We start from the raw sequence: 14,428 nt of genomic DNA on the forward strand, positions 1-14,428 counted from the left end.
AAGAATCAAGCAATGTACTGGATTCAATTTAGAATAGATTTAAAAAAAAGAAAAAAAAAGGAAAACTGATTTATTAAAATTTGATTGATTTATTTTAGTGATGTTCTGGAATACAGTCTGTGTATGATTAATAGTACTTACAGTAACTGAGGATACAAATGAAAACAGACAAGATGTGTAACATGTTTCTGTTGTTCGAGTTCAGACTTCTATCCGTATCTGTATGAAGGTTGGTCTGTCACTGTTGTCTTTTTGATTTCTTCTGAAGTTTACAACCATATAAGAACTATGTTGAATATACAGTGTTAATTAGCACATTATTCTAATATCTTTAAACGTACAGTATGGAATTTTACGCCACTAGGGGTCGCTAACCTATTTACAATAACAAAGGCGTAGTTTGATGACGCAACATTTGCTAAGAATTATGGATCTTGTCGTCAACGTCAAGCCGACCGATCTAATCTATGGATCTAATAATGTTTATGGATGACTGAATACATCGATGCTTTTATCATGACTGTGATATGAAGCAGTTCAGGATTGCTAAGAGACAGCTATCAGCTCCACACGCGACGCGATATGGACATTTCATTCTACTGAACTAACGTTACACGCGAGTGCAGAATTACTACTCACAGTCACAGGTCAGTTTATTAGACAAATTAAACTTGTGAGGTAACGCAGCGTTGTTTCACTTGGTCTAACATTACACTATCACACTAAACTGCATTTGAATGTGTTGAAATGTATGTGTTAGTTTGTCTGTATGAGACTAGCAGTAAGCTAGATCAACATTAGAATAACATACAGATCATATTCTAACATTTCATCATGTTGAGCTATATAACATTGATTAGTTTTATGTAAATGTGCTCACCTGTTTAATAAAGTACATGTAGAAGCGGTCGAAGTCTCGGACGTGGAGCTCTCGTTTATATACTGTCTATGGGAGCTCTAGGCATCTCGAAAACACCGCACTGATATTGATTCTCGTTTTAGTTCTCCTTTTGTATCCAAAGTCTGCTTGCCATGGTCCATAATGTTTGAACGAAACAACAACAGCGTGCAAATAGACATTGCGAACTACCGTCAGTCGCTTTGGTTACTATCAGGGCTCTGGTTCATAGCTCTGGTTCATAGACTGTAAAAAATATGGACAAAGCGTCTGTGACGTCACCCATAGACTTTCTGAAGAACGGTTTTGAAGCCGTTTATGGGGGGTATGGGCGGCGCCATCTTGGAAAATCTTGGGAAACCCTAACCCCGCCCACCTTCTGACGCAGCGCGCGTCACTCAGCTCTGCTACTCCGGTTATCTCTGTGTATATTTTAGGCAACGAAATATGTTATAAAACACCATACTAACTCTTTTCGTTTTCATTTAAAGAAATCTTAAACATTATAGCCACACAAATGTGGTTCAGGCAACGCGTATTGATTATATTCACTGCACATAACGTTTGCCTATTTATAACAAAACGAAATATAAAACACAAACCTGCCTCTTTTCGTTTTAAATATAATATAAAAATATTAAACATTTTAATATGGTCCATGCAATATGTGCATTTGTACTAAACAACAGATGTTGCAGTAAACAACATTTCAGATCATCTTCGTTGTATTAAAATTTAAAATGACAAAACTCAACCCAGTCTCTTTTTGTTAAATTTCAGTTTTATCAATATTAGCTATTATAAATGTATAAGTAAAAGGTAAAGTTACAAGAAGCTATACAAATAAAGCAAACAATTCAGTCAAACATAAAAAGTCATGCGCTCGATCTAGTCTAACCATACAACGGTACAAGTTAAATATAGCTTATAAAGTTATGAAACTTCCCCTCAGCCAAAACGATTGCCCAGGGAACAAATTATAGATTCACGAGACCAAAAATCGCCCGTTAGATATAGACAAGACGAATTATATCTCATGTTTAACCACTACAGAGACGTCAGAGTCCGCGGCAAACCTCAAAACGTCTAGCCGATGAAAGGCTGTTCCAGGCGGGGTACATCGCGCCGAGCGCCCGGTCATCGCTGGATCTCACAACTGGATACAATTTTCATAAATCTTTATAAATAAACCACAGATTTGAGCTTTAAACAACTACATTCTCGCCTGAAAAACTCTTAAAACTACATTTCATGATACAGAAACAGTAGTATTATATGTCAACTGTATTAAAAAATGGCGCTTCTTATGTTGTCATTCTCCGTGGCGCTGCCTTTCAGCTGTCAATCAAGCTGTCAATCAAAGTTAACCACGCCCTTATTGTCATACATTTTATATCTAAATACTATCTAAACTAACGAGTTAGAAAAAAATTCACTACCCTCGCCGTTGTCAGGCACTCGGAACCTATCGAAAAATCCAATAAAAGTCCATGGGACCAACCTGTAAAAACATGATTTTATGCTGTGAAAACGGACATTTTAACATGGGGGCTATGGACATTTGCTCCCTTTTGGGACCTTCCCCTAGCGGATTTTCGATGTATTGCAGTTTTTCGCACTTCCGGGTAGGCTTCATTTTTCAGATCAGAATGTTGCCCCTTGCTCTGGTTGCCATGGCAGTACGAGCGGAAACCAGGGACAACGCGGATATGACGCCATTGACGGCGACAAAACGGAAATAAAGAAACGTACTCGGTTACTAACGTAACCTCGGTTCTCTCTAGAGAGGAAACGAGTACTGCGTAAATCTTACGCTAGGGGAAAATCTCTTTTCCGCGAGATACTGAAGCCAAAAAATTATCCTTAATTTTGAAATAATGTAAAACGCGTTGCGGCAGCATGCAGACACAGGCGAGACGGCTTGTGCGCCTATTGGCTGCCCTGCGGCAACTGCAGCAGCCTATCGATAAGGCCCACTCGTGACGTCAGCTCCAATGGGGGCGCTTCGCGCCCAATACGTCACGTCCCGCCAGAATGGGCGTGGTCTAGGGCTATAAACATAGCTTCGAGAGGCTAGCTCACTGGTTTTTCATCGCCGAAGCGAACCAGAGCGTGTGCAGGCACGGCAAGATACGCAGTACTCGTTTCCTCTCTAGAGAGAACCGAGGTTACGTTAGTAACCGAGTACGTTCTCTTACGAGAGGTACTCTCGTACTGCGTAAATCTTACGCTAGGGGAAACAGTGTAAAACGCCGTGCATGCTAAGATCCAGCACCAAAGTCCCAAGGGCAAGTGCCCGGGCTCATATAGTACATGATCATAATGGACTCACAGAGAGCCCAGGAAAGAGTGGCTAGAATAGCATCATTCCTGTAATAATACAACATCTTATAAGGAGCAGTTATACTGATGATGTGTCGTACAGTCAGGGCGACCCCCGGCCTGGACTGACGAATATAGTGGGTCTTACACACTGCCCATAGAGCTGCGCGATCCAACAGCGAGCATTTGCTCAAGCAGTTTCAGTATTCTGGCCCGAACACATCAGGGCAGACAGTACCGATTTTAGACCGAAAGCAGCTTAGCCTGCAAGGCGGGAACCTCTAGGTTATAAAACCTTATAAATGTAGACGGGGAGGCCCAGCCTGCCGCCATACAGATATCTTGCAAGGCAATCCCACTAGACCAAGCCCACGACGAGGCCACGCCTCTCGTGGAGTGTGCTCTGACTCCAAATGGGCACTGTAAGCCCTTAGAGGTATAAGCCAGCGCTATAGCATCAACTATCCAACTGGATAGGCTCTGTTTCGACACGGCAAGTCCCTTAGAACGTCCGTAGAGTGAAAACAAAGAGCTGCTCTGTCTGTCTGAAAACAGACGTGCGAGACACATAAGCTCTTAATGCTCTGACTGGGCAAAGGAAGCTTGCGTCTCCTTCCTCGTCAGAGACCGGTAAGGCTGACAGGGAATGACCTGCGCCCTAAACGGTGTGTTGAGGGATTTTGGAACATAACCGTGCTTAGGTTTGAGTATAACTCTTGAGTCATTAGGCCCAAACTCCATACACGTCGCGCTTACTGAGAGCGCGTGTAAGTCCCCTGTGCGCTTCACTGAAGCGAGAGCCAGAAGAAACACTGTCTTGAAAGACAGGTGTTTAAGATCAATCGTCTGTAAAGGCTCGAATGGGTCACCTTTCATGGCTTCCAGCACTGTAGAAAGGTTCCATACAGGGACTGAGGGAGGCCTGGGAGGATTCAGTCTCTTAGCTCCTCTAAGGAAGACGATGACTAAATCGTTCCTTCCTACTGACTGACCCAGCGTTGTTTTTGAGAACGCTGCTATGGCCGCCACATACACTTTGAGCGTGGAAGGGGTCCTGCCCTTGTCCAACAGCTCTTGTAGGAAGGAGAGAACCTCCGTCACCCCACAGTCTAGGGGCGACACGCCACGAGCTGTGCATCAGCTGGAGAACACTGACCATTTCGAGGAATAGAGACGTCGCATAGACGGAGCTCTAGCCTGCGTGATCGTGTTTAACACTCCGCTTGGGGAGGTCAGCGGGTACCCGTTGATGGCCCAAACATGAAGGGACCACAGCTCTGGGCGCGGATGCCAAAACGAGCCCTTGGCCTGAGAGAGGAGGTCCCTCCTCACTGGCACTGGCCATGGGGCAGTGCTTGCTAGCTGCATCAGAACTGGGAACCAGGGTTGGTTTTTCCAGAACGGCGCTACGAGTAGCACTGAGCATCCTTCTCTGATCCGTTCTATCACCTGAGGCAGGAGAAAGACGGGAGGAAAGGCATAGAGCGGGCGGCGGGGCCATACGTGAGCCAGCGCGTCCCTGCTCTTGGAGAAAAATTCCAGACAGTGAGCGTTTTCTTGAGACGCGAACAGGTCTACTTCCGCTCTGCCGAATTTCTTCCACAGCAGCTGGACTGTCTGTGGGTGTAGAGGCCATTCGCCTGTCGGAACATTGTTTCTGGACAGTCTGTCCGGTCCTACGTTCAGGAGCCCTGGCACATGCGCTGCTCTCGGCGAGAGCAGGTTGCGCTGAGCCCACACCAGGAGGCGTTCTGTCAGCCTGTGCAGGTTTCGGGACCTGAGGCCGCCCTGGCGATTTATGTAGGACACCACTGACATGTTGTCCGAGCGGACCAGGACGTGGTGTCCTCGTATTTAGGGACAAAAACGCGTCAGTGCGTTGTCTACTGCCAACATTTCGAGGCAGTTTATGTGTAGAAGCTTCTCCCGTTCTGACCATTGGCCGAAGAACGGTCTGCCCTTGAGCAGTGCTCCCCATCCCAAGGTGGAGGCGTCCGTAGACACTACCTTCACACTCGAGGAAGTCCCCAGGCTAACACCTGATTGGTACAAGTCGTTTGCTTTCCCAGGTTTCAGAGCTGCGATGCATTTCTGATTGACCTTGAGACGAAGCAGACCGGAAGCCCACGCTCGGCGCGGTACTCGCGCTTTCAGCCAGAACTGTAGCGGGCGCATGCGAAGCAAGCCCAACTGAAGTACTGATGATGCTGAGGCCATGAGACCTAGCATCCTCTGAAATTCCTTGAGCGGGACAGATGCGCCGCAGCGGAAAGAGCTCGCTGCGCGCTGAATGTCTAGTACGCGCTCTGGTGACAGTCGCGCTATCATAGACAGCGAGTCCAGTTCTGTGCCCAGAAAAGATATTATCTGTCTGGGAGACAGAGAACTCTTCGCCCAATTGACCCAGATTCTCGAGGTGATCGAGCAAAATGGTCCTGTGCTCTATGAGCACCGAGTGAGATTGAGCTAGAATCAGCCAATCGTCCAAGTAGTTCAATACTCGCATGCCCTGTAGTCTGAGGGGTGCGAGCGGCTAGAGACAAGCCGAACGGTAGGACTGAGCACTGATATGCCTGGCCCTCGAAGGCGAATCTCAAACGTCGCCTGTGACGTGACGCTATTTGTATTTGAAAATATGCGTCTTTCAGATCTATTGACACAAACCAATCTCCTCGGCGAATGTGCGTGAGGGTTTTTCTGGTCGTGAGCATTCCGAACTGTTGCTTCGCAAGCACTCTGTTCAGTTGCCTTAGATCTAGTATGGGTCTGAGACCCCCGTCTTTTTTCAGTACCAGGAAGTATCTGCTGTATAGCCCTCCTTCACTCTGAGCTTGAGATAAAGGCTCTATGGCCCCTTTGCTCAACAGTTTCAAAATTTCGGCTCGAAGTAGGTGGTGCTACTTCTGTTTTTACCGTAGCTTCGACGCGCGTCACATAGCGGCGAGGGCGTCGGCGAAACTGTAGCGAATAGCCTCTTTCTATAATGTCTAGCACCCACTTCAAAACCCCCGGGTAGCCTTGCCCATGCATCTGCACGAATGGCTAGGGGCTGAATGCGGAGCGCGCTCTGGTCGCTCAGCGACAGAGGGGCTTCGGTGTGCTGTAACATAAGCGTCGCGCTTCGAGGCAGGGGGCGCGCTGATAACAGCGGGCAGATTGCCCGCGCTCGACTCCTTTGCGGTGGTCAACCGAGAGGGGAGGGCTGGGCGAGTCCCGTAGGACCTGTCATGTCTATGTGTGAATGTGGGCGCGGGATAGCGGGCACATTTACAACACTGAGAGCATTGTCCGCCTGAGCAGAGCGAATGCACGTTGGTTTTGTTTTTACAGAAACCTTGAGATATGCGGAACGTAGTGTTTGTGGGCACTGGGCAGTGGGCACATTTACCACGTTTAATGCGCAATCGACCTGGGTCGATTTCATGTGCGCGAGCCCTGTGTGACGGGCTGTGTTTGTGTGTAGGAATTTCGTCTACATTCGTAACACCATCGGCCGTGGCCGGGACACCAGAAAATACACTCTTATGGGATTTATCTGGGTAGCCGTAAAAGCGGCGTTTGTGTGCAGGCAAGCGGGCTATTTCGCCGACTTGTTTACTGCAGAATACACTGGAACAGTCGCATTTACTGGAACTGAACGAGCGAGAAGTTGCCATAGAAACAGAAAGCGTCAACATGCTGGCGTTTGTTTGCAGGCGTGCGTGTATTACAGCAGGCTTGTTCACTGCAATATTGACATTTCCAGTCGTCTGAACTTCAGAGGCGGAAACCATAGAAACAGAGTTTGGGTGCAGGCGAACGGGTTGTACCACGCGCTCGTTGGCTGCAAAATACACATCTGCAGTCGCCTTTTCAGGGAACTGCCAGAGCGAGAATTGACGGCAAAAAGTGTGTTTTGCCGGTAGACCCGGGATTCGATCGCGGGTCTCTCGCGTGAAAATCTGACAATCTACCACTGGACCACAGAGGAAGACACATAGACATTCAGTAGCGCGAGTATTATCAAAGAGCGTCAACATGCTGGCGTTTGTTTGCAGGCGTGCGTGCAAAACAACAGGCTCGCTCACTGCAATATTGACATTTCCAGTCACCTGAAATTAAGAGGGGAATGAGAAATGTGTCAGGAGTGGAGGTCGGCCCGGCCGCAGCGGGGCTAAAAACACCCTTTTCTCCTTTCGCCAGTGACGCACGGGAACCATAGAAACGGTGTTTGGGTGCAGGCGAGCGGGTTGTACAGCGCGCTCGTTGGCTGCAAAATGCACATCTGCAGTCGCCTTTCAGGGAACTGACAGAGCGAAGCATTGGCGGCATAATGTATCTGCCGTTAGACCGGGATTCGAACCCCGGTCCCTCGTGCGAAAAACCTAAGATTCCGCCACTGAGCCACAGGGGGGGAACACAAAGGTGTATAGATGCATGAGCATATAAGAGAGCGTCAACATGCTTTCTTCGGCGTTTGCTTGCAAGCGTGCGTGTTACAACAGGCTCGTTTGCTGCAATATTGATATTTCCAGTCGCCTAATCAGGGAACTGAGTTGTCTTTTCGCCGGTGAGTGACGCGTGAATGGGGCGCAAGGGCAGGGTAGCTTTCTTGTAACGTAAAGAAAAACTAACCCCGATCGTCCGCTTCCAGCCTCCCTTGTGAACGGCGCAGTTTGCGCGGCTCGAACAGAGGGAGAGAGAAAGCTAGCCCCGTGACCGTCCGCTCCTGACATCCCCTGTGAACGGCGCGGTTTGCGCGGCTCGAACAGAGGGAGAGCAGGTATCATCCCCCAAGCAGGCAAGGCAAGCGGGCGCACCGGCGAGCTTTGCGGGTTGGGGGGGGCGGAGGAGCAGTCTCGGAGAAGGATGCCAGGTGAGTCCTCAGAGTCACCAGGCAGTAACTGGCTCGCAGTGAGGGCGGTCGCCGTCAGCGAGCGCGAGCGCGAGAGCTGCGTGATCCTCAGGAAAGGGGCGTCTTGAAAAAGACGCCCGGCTCTTTTAGTGCAATGAGAGTGTGTGTCGCGGCGGCGAGCACACACACATACACAAAACACAGTAGCAGAGAAAGGATATAACGCCGGATAGCGCAGCAGGAAGGCGACTGAAGGCGGCGCGGCCAGCGGCTTCAGAGTGTCGACTCGTCCCGCTGAAAGGCTTTTTCAGACGGCGCGGCTTCTCTCCGGATCCAGCGATGCGAGAGCTTCGCTGAAGAGATGAAAAATCAGTGAGCTAGCCTCTCGAAGCTATGTTTATAGCCCTAGACCACGCCCATTCTGGCGGGACGTGACGTATTGGGCGCGAAGCGCCCCCATTGGAGCTGACGTCACGAGTGGGCCTTATCGATAGGCTGCTGCAGTTGCCGCAGGGCAGCCAATAGGCGCACAAGCCGTCTCGCCTGTGTCTGCATGCTGCCGCAACGCGTTTTACATTATTTCAAAATTAAGGATAATTTTTTGGCTTCAGTATCTCGCGGAAAAGAGATTTTGCCCTAGCGTAAGATTTACGCAGTACGAGAGTACCTCTCGTAAGAGAACGGGACGTTTCTCGAATTAAATTACAAATTTCTCCTGGTTTGAAAGTTGTTGGAAACAGTCGGGATAATGTAAGTACACAACGAAAAAATATATATAACATAGATATAGTGATTTTTGCTATTTTTAAAGCAAAAAAGTTACATATTGTGGCTTTAAACAGAATGTTTTATAATTCCAAGCTCTCTTACGTTATTTTTTTAAACTTTCATTTAATTTAAAAAAATTTTTTTTTATGTTGTGTCAAAAAATGATTTGATATTATGTGGGCACAACTGGAACATGTAGATTTTGAAACCATTTAAAATTGGTCCTGAATATCTGAAATACTAATCATCATTATGAGACTACCTCTTGATAAGAACAGCGTATAAATGTTTGAGACATTTGCTAATTGATTTGTTATGTTGCTGTTACTTCCAGTTTCTGTAAGGCATGGACAGTTTTCCTGTCACTGGGCTGCAGGGCACAGTAGTAAACAGCAGAATCATCCACATGTGTAGAGGATATTCTCAGATTCATACGCTTGATTCCTTTATCGGCCATTGCATACAGACGAAGCTTGGGCTCTGAATGACCAGTGGTCTCAGTGTAAAAAATGAGAAACTCAGGTTTAGATGCGGGATACTGACGGTACCACTGCAAACTGCGAATATTGCCACTGTAGTTGCAGGACAGTGTAACATCTTCTTTTGCTAAAACATGCTTCTCCATGGATAATGAGGTTATCACATCTGCATTAGCATTCTCGAAGGTAAACTTAACTGGACATGGAATGGTTAGAAAATTCTTAAAGTATTTTGAATTTGAATTTCAAGGAACAGAATATATTTATTGTATGGATGGTGATTGATTGTCTTTTTTCAGTCAATTTTTGTATTGATTACAACTTAATTCATTGCCAGCTGTAAATGACTGTTTTCTTTGAGGGATGTCCTTGCTAAATAAAACGTAAAATGAAAAAAGAAATACAATCTGATCAAGGTCAACAATCTCAAATGGCTAATAATGTACATGTAAATACCGTTTTAGCTGCATAATGCAATATCACAGATAGATCATAATGGTAGAGAAAGATAACAATTTATATAGCAAAGAAAAGGAAAGACAAGAGAGAGAAATAATAACTCTTAGAAATATGACTATGCAATAGAAACATGATAAGAAGGTTTTTGTACAGTGTATTTGCGTTTCCTGTCACTGTGGGCTGCAGAGCACAGTAATACACTGCAGAGTCAGATACAGCAGCAGAGGAGATCTCCAGATCCACACGGTTATCATTATGGAGTTTGATGGACATATGGGGGAGAGGTGGAGAAGCTGGAACTTCAGTTTTAGTCGACTTCACAATCAGCAGCAGAAACTCTGGTCTTGATCCAGGCTTCTGCCGGTACCAGTGGAGACTGTAAGCTGATACATCATATGTACAGGACAGAGTGATGTTGCTTCCTCCAGTTAAAACTACAGATGGTTGGTTTGGTCTGATGATATTCCCATTCGCTTCACCTGCAAAAACATTAAATAATCAAGCACGGTAATGGATTCAATTCAGAGCAAAGCAAATGGACATTTGTTTTATATTTTTTGTGATGTTCTGAAAAACAGAGCAAAATGTACATGAGTAATACTTACAGTAACTGAGGATAAATATTAAAACAGAAGAGATGAGTAACATGATTCTGTAGTTTGAGTTCAGATTAGTATCATCAGTATGAAGGTAAGTCATTGTTTTCTCTGATTTATTCTGTAGGAGTTGACAAAACATTGAGCTCCTCCCACACATACTGTACGTCCTTCTCATCTTACTCTACAAATACTCAATAGAAAAAAACTGTAGTCAACAACCTAAATTTGGCATTATGTCAGTCTGATTCATTTATTGCACTCTTTATTGAGTGAACACTCAGTTGCACATGGTGTTTTAAAGGCATGTTCAACTGTTGTGTCCTGATTCTCTAAAATATAAACCATTAATAATATTATACCTTTTAATACAGATGAAGGGCATTAATGCTTGAGACATTTGATAGTTGTATTGAGTCATTGTTTTTTAATCTGCATTGTGCATCATGATCATCTGCCTTAAATATAATTTCTGATTGAGTTTTTGTAGGGTGCAGTTGTGTTTCCTGTCACTGTGGGCTCCAGGGCACAATAGTACATGGCAGAGTCTTTGACTTCTGTAGAAGAGATAGTCAGATTCATTTGTTTGACGCCTTTATCAGCTACAGCGGTCAGACGGAGAGAGGAGTCTGATTTGGGGCTGGTCTCAATGAACACAATGAGGTTCTCAGGTTTGGATCCGGGATACTGACGGTACCACTGCAAATTTCGAACACTTTCAGTGTATTTGCAGATCAGTGTAACATCTTTTCCTTCCAAAACCTGCATATCTGTGTTTAATGGTGTTATCACGTCTGCATCAGCATTCTCTGTTTAAAATAAATAAACAAACAAAAATTCATCATTTCTAATGGACAAATTTAAATTGTCAACAGTATAAACAGGGGGAAATCATTCCTGCAGTAATTGTTATGAACTCACCTTTTAGAAGAGAAAATATAATGAAAACCAGGAGCAACATCTGCACAACAAGAGACAATGACTTTGAGAGTCAAGACATACAGTTTCCTTACAGTTACAGTTTATAAAAGTGACTCAATGTAAGTCTGTCTGCTCTGTTTTTAATCTGAACTGAGACTGAACTACAATTGGTTCTTAGAGCTCCACCTTCTGGAAGAATGCAGGTGAGATCAATTTTGCTACAATCATTTCATATGGCATGCATCTATGGCATGGTTCTAGGTTTTGCTTAAAGAAATGTTTTTCTAGCATGTGAGTTCATACGGTGTACTGGTTAACTTAGCGTATTGTAAATTATAGTGTGTTTTGTCTTGTAAAAGTGGCCTTTAATTACCAATAATTAATAAGTTAAATGTGCACTAACATTTGCTAAAATTGTAGTTCTCAGTGATAAGCAATACTATAGAGCGTATTGTTTACAAACTCTTTTTAAATTGAGCATCATGAATTTCTATTTTGAATATAATTTCTGATTGAGTTTTTGTAGGGTGCAGTTGTGTTTCCTGTCACTGTGGGCTCCAGGGCACAATAGTACATGGCAGAGTCTTTGACTTCTGTAGAAGAGATAGTCAGATTCATATGTTTGATGACTTTATCAGCTACAGCGGTCAGACGGAGAGAGGGCTCTGATTTGGGGATGGTTTCAAAGAACAAAATGAGGTTCTCAGGTTTGGATCCGGGATACTGACGGTACCACTGCAAATTTGTAACACTTTCAGTGTATTTGCAGATCAGTGTAACATCTTTTCCTTCCAAAACCTGCATATCTGTGATTAATGGTGTTATCACATCTGCAGCAGCATTCCCTGTAAAAAGAAAAATAATATATTATTATGGACTAATTCAGATTGTCAACAGGATAAAGAGAAAAATCACTTCTACAGTAATTATAAATGACTCACCAATTAGAAGAGAAAATATAATGAATACCAGGAGCAACATCTGCACTAATAAGAGACAATTGACTTTGAGAGTCAAGACTTACAGTTCCCTCCTAAGTATACTGTAAGTGACTCAACATACTGTATGTCTGCTCTGTTTTTAAACAATTGAACTGTGACTAGAAGGTTTCCTAGAGCTCCACCTTCTGGCAAAATATATTGCACCTATTCCAGAATATAATGATTTTTACAGTGCCAGCGTGTCTGAAATTAATTTCAAGAGAAACAAAGGGAAATGTTAAACTGATAAAAATTGCAAAAATAAAATAATTATTATTATTTTCCCTGAAATAATTTAAGGTTAAAGAACAGTAAAAATTAGTTAATGGCAATATTTTATTATCATATAAATACTTATAATTATAATTATATGGCAAAAACTAAATAATGTGCAAATTGTTCACTGTATGTTATTGGAACTGTTCTGCATGTATGAACACAGCATGGGAATTGCAGTTGGCTGCATCCAGTGGAAAAATGCATAGTTTTTTGAGGCTCCTCATCAGTTGAAGTCACGAATTCTGCAAACTCCTGATAGCAGTGGGAAGCTGGCGAAAACTTAATAAACTTTTATAATTATTTTTCTAATTGAAAAATCAGGCATATTAAGCAAGATAAGAAAGTAATTTAAAAACCTGAATCAACCGTGATAGCGACACCAAGAGTAAATTGCAGTGGTGGAAAGTAACAAACTACTTTCATTACAGTAGCCTACTTGGATACTTTTTCTACTTTTTTGAGGACAATTCAATTGTGGTAGGCCTACTTTTAGTTTAGTTGTATAAAATAAGTAGCCTATTCGGTTGTTAAGTCGTGACGTAACCACTCTCCGATAATACTCTTTCCGGGTCCAAAGTCAAGGCCGCATTAATGCACGGGCTTACCTGGGCTGAAGCCCAGGGGCCTCCCATGTTCATGATGAGCTGAAAAGGCCATATTTTTTTTAACTTGTCAGATTTTGTCGCTGTGTCGCTAGTCGCTTGTGGGCGTTGGTAGTGCTGTCGCTCTAATGTTATTGTTATGGTGAGTTCACACCAAACGCGAATAGAGCGTCTGGCGCGAGTGATTTCAATGTCAATGCAAAGACGCGTTTACGCAAGTCTAGATGTCCCGCGGCGCGAATGAGGCGTTTTAGACTGCTCGTCTGGCCACATCTATACAAAACACCATCACAAGTGATATTATACAACTATATAATTTTAATTTGACTAGGAATTAGGCTCAAAAGAAACAGTATGCTGTTGGGAGAGTGTTTTTTATATTACCAGTGGTAATTTACCACACAGCAATGTTCAGGGATTAAATCATTTACTAGATTAACGATTGATCAATCTACAAATTAAACTCACTCATACTGTCATAAATTACTAAACCGTCATCCGAATTTGACAAATAATAAATTGTCTTGTCCCTAATAGTCAACATAATGCAGGGGAAACTGTAAAATGAACTGCAGCAGTGCTAAACTTGCATCATAAAACTACAACACTCGAACTATAAATGTATGAATTAAACTCACTGAGACTGTCGACAGTTTCTTTTCCATGCATTATTTTATTATATCCATGTTTGTGGTTAGTTACAGTCAAATCATATAAAACAGTGAAATCGCCCTCGAACTCTTCTGTCTTGCCTGCACTGCACTCGAGACGGTGACGGGAGCTGAGCTCCACTGAAAGGCTTCTTTCCTATTGGTTGTCGCTCGCGAAAATCGCTTCTCATTTGCATAAAGTTGAAATTTAGTTGCTGTGTGTGGTTGTTAAAGGGATAGTTCACTTTGAAATTAATTTTTGGTATGTTTTAGCTTACCTCAAGGGCATCCAAGATGTAGGTGTCTTTTTTTCCGCAGTAGTTTCAATTTAGATATTTTTAGGTCAAACCGTTCTTGTCTGTCAGTCATATAATGCAGGTCTATGGTCACTGTCTCAAAGAGCATGCACAGAGTCCAAATTAAAACAATTCCCTGTCGTCCAAATTAAACAATTCCCCATCGTAAGTACACATTGATGGCCTAAGACACGAAACGAGCGGTTTGTGTGAGAAAACGAACAGTATTTATATCGTTTTTACCGCTTATACACAGCCATGTCCAAGTGATCTGATCTGACGTGTGCGCAGACTGGTGCATAGAAATATACACTAGATGTCGCCTTGCCTACGGCAGTTCATTG

At 43.9% G+C, this 14,428-nt stretch overlaps 1 long non-coding RNA gene across 1 annotated transcript; it reads right to left on the reverse strand.

The window, feature by feature from the left end:
- Positions 1–10,803: 10,803 nt before the first annotated feature.
- Positions 10,804–13,029, reverse strand: LOC309500970. Its single transcript, XR_014206744.1, has 4 exons — positions 12,893–13,029; positions 12,219–12,788; positions 11,278–12,122; positions 10,804–11,165 (listed from the first exon to the last, which is right to left on the reverse strand). It is a non-coding gene; the product is annotated as an uncharacterized lncRNA (long non-coding RNA).
- Between the last annotated feature and the right edge of the window lie 1,399 nt (positions 13,030–14,428).

The sequence above is a fragment of the Leuciscus leuciscus genome (assembly GCF_965113295.1).
Source record: "Leuciscus leuciscus genome assembly, chromosome: 6".
Taxonomy (NCBI): Eukaryota; Metazoa; Chordata; class Actinopteri; order Cypriniformes; family Leuciscidae; genus Leuciscus; species Leuciscus leuciscus.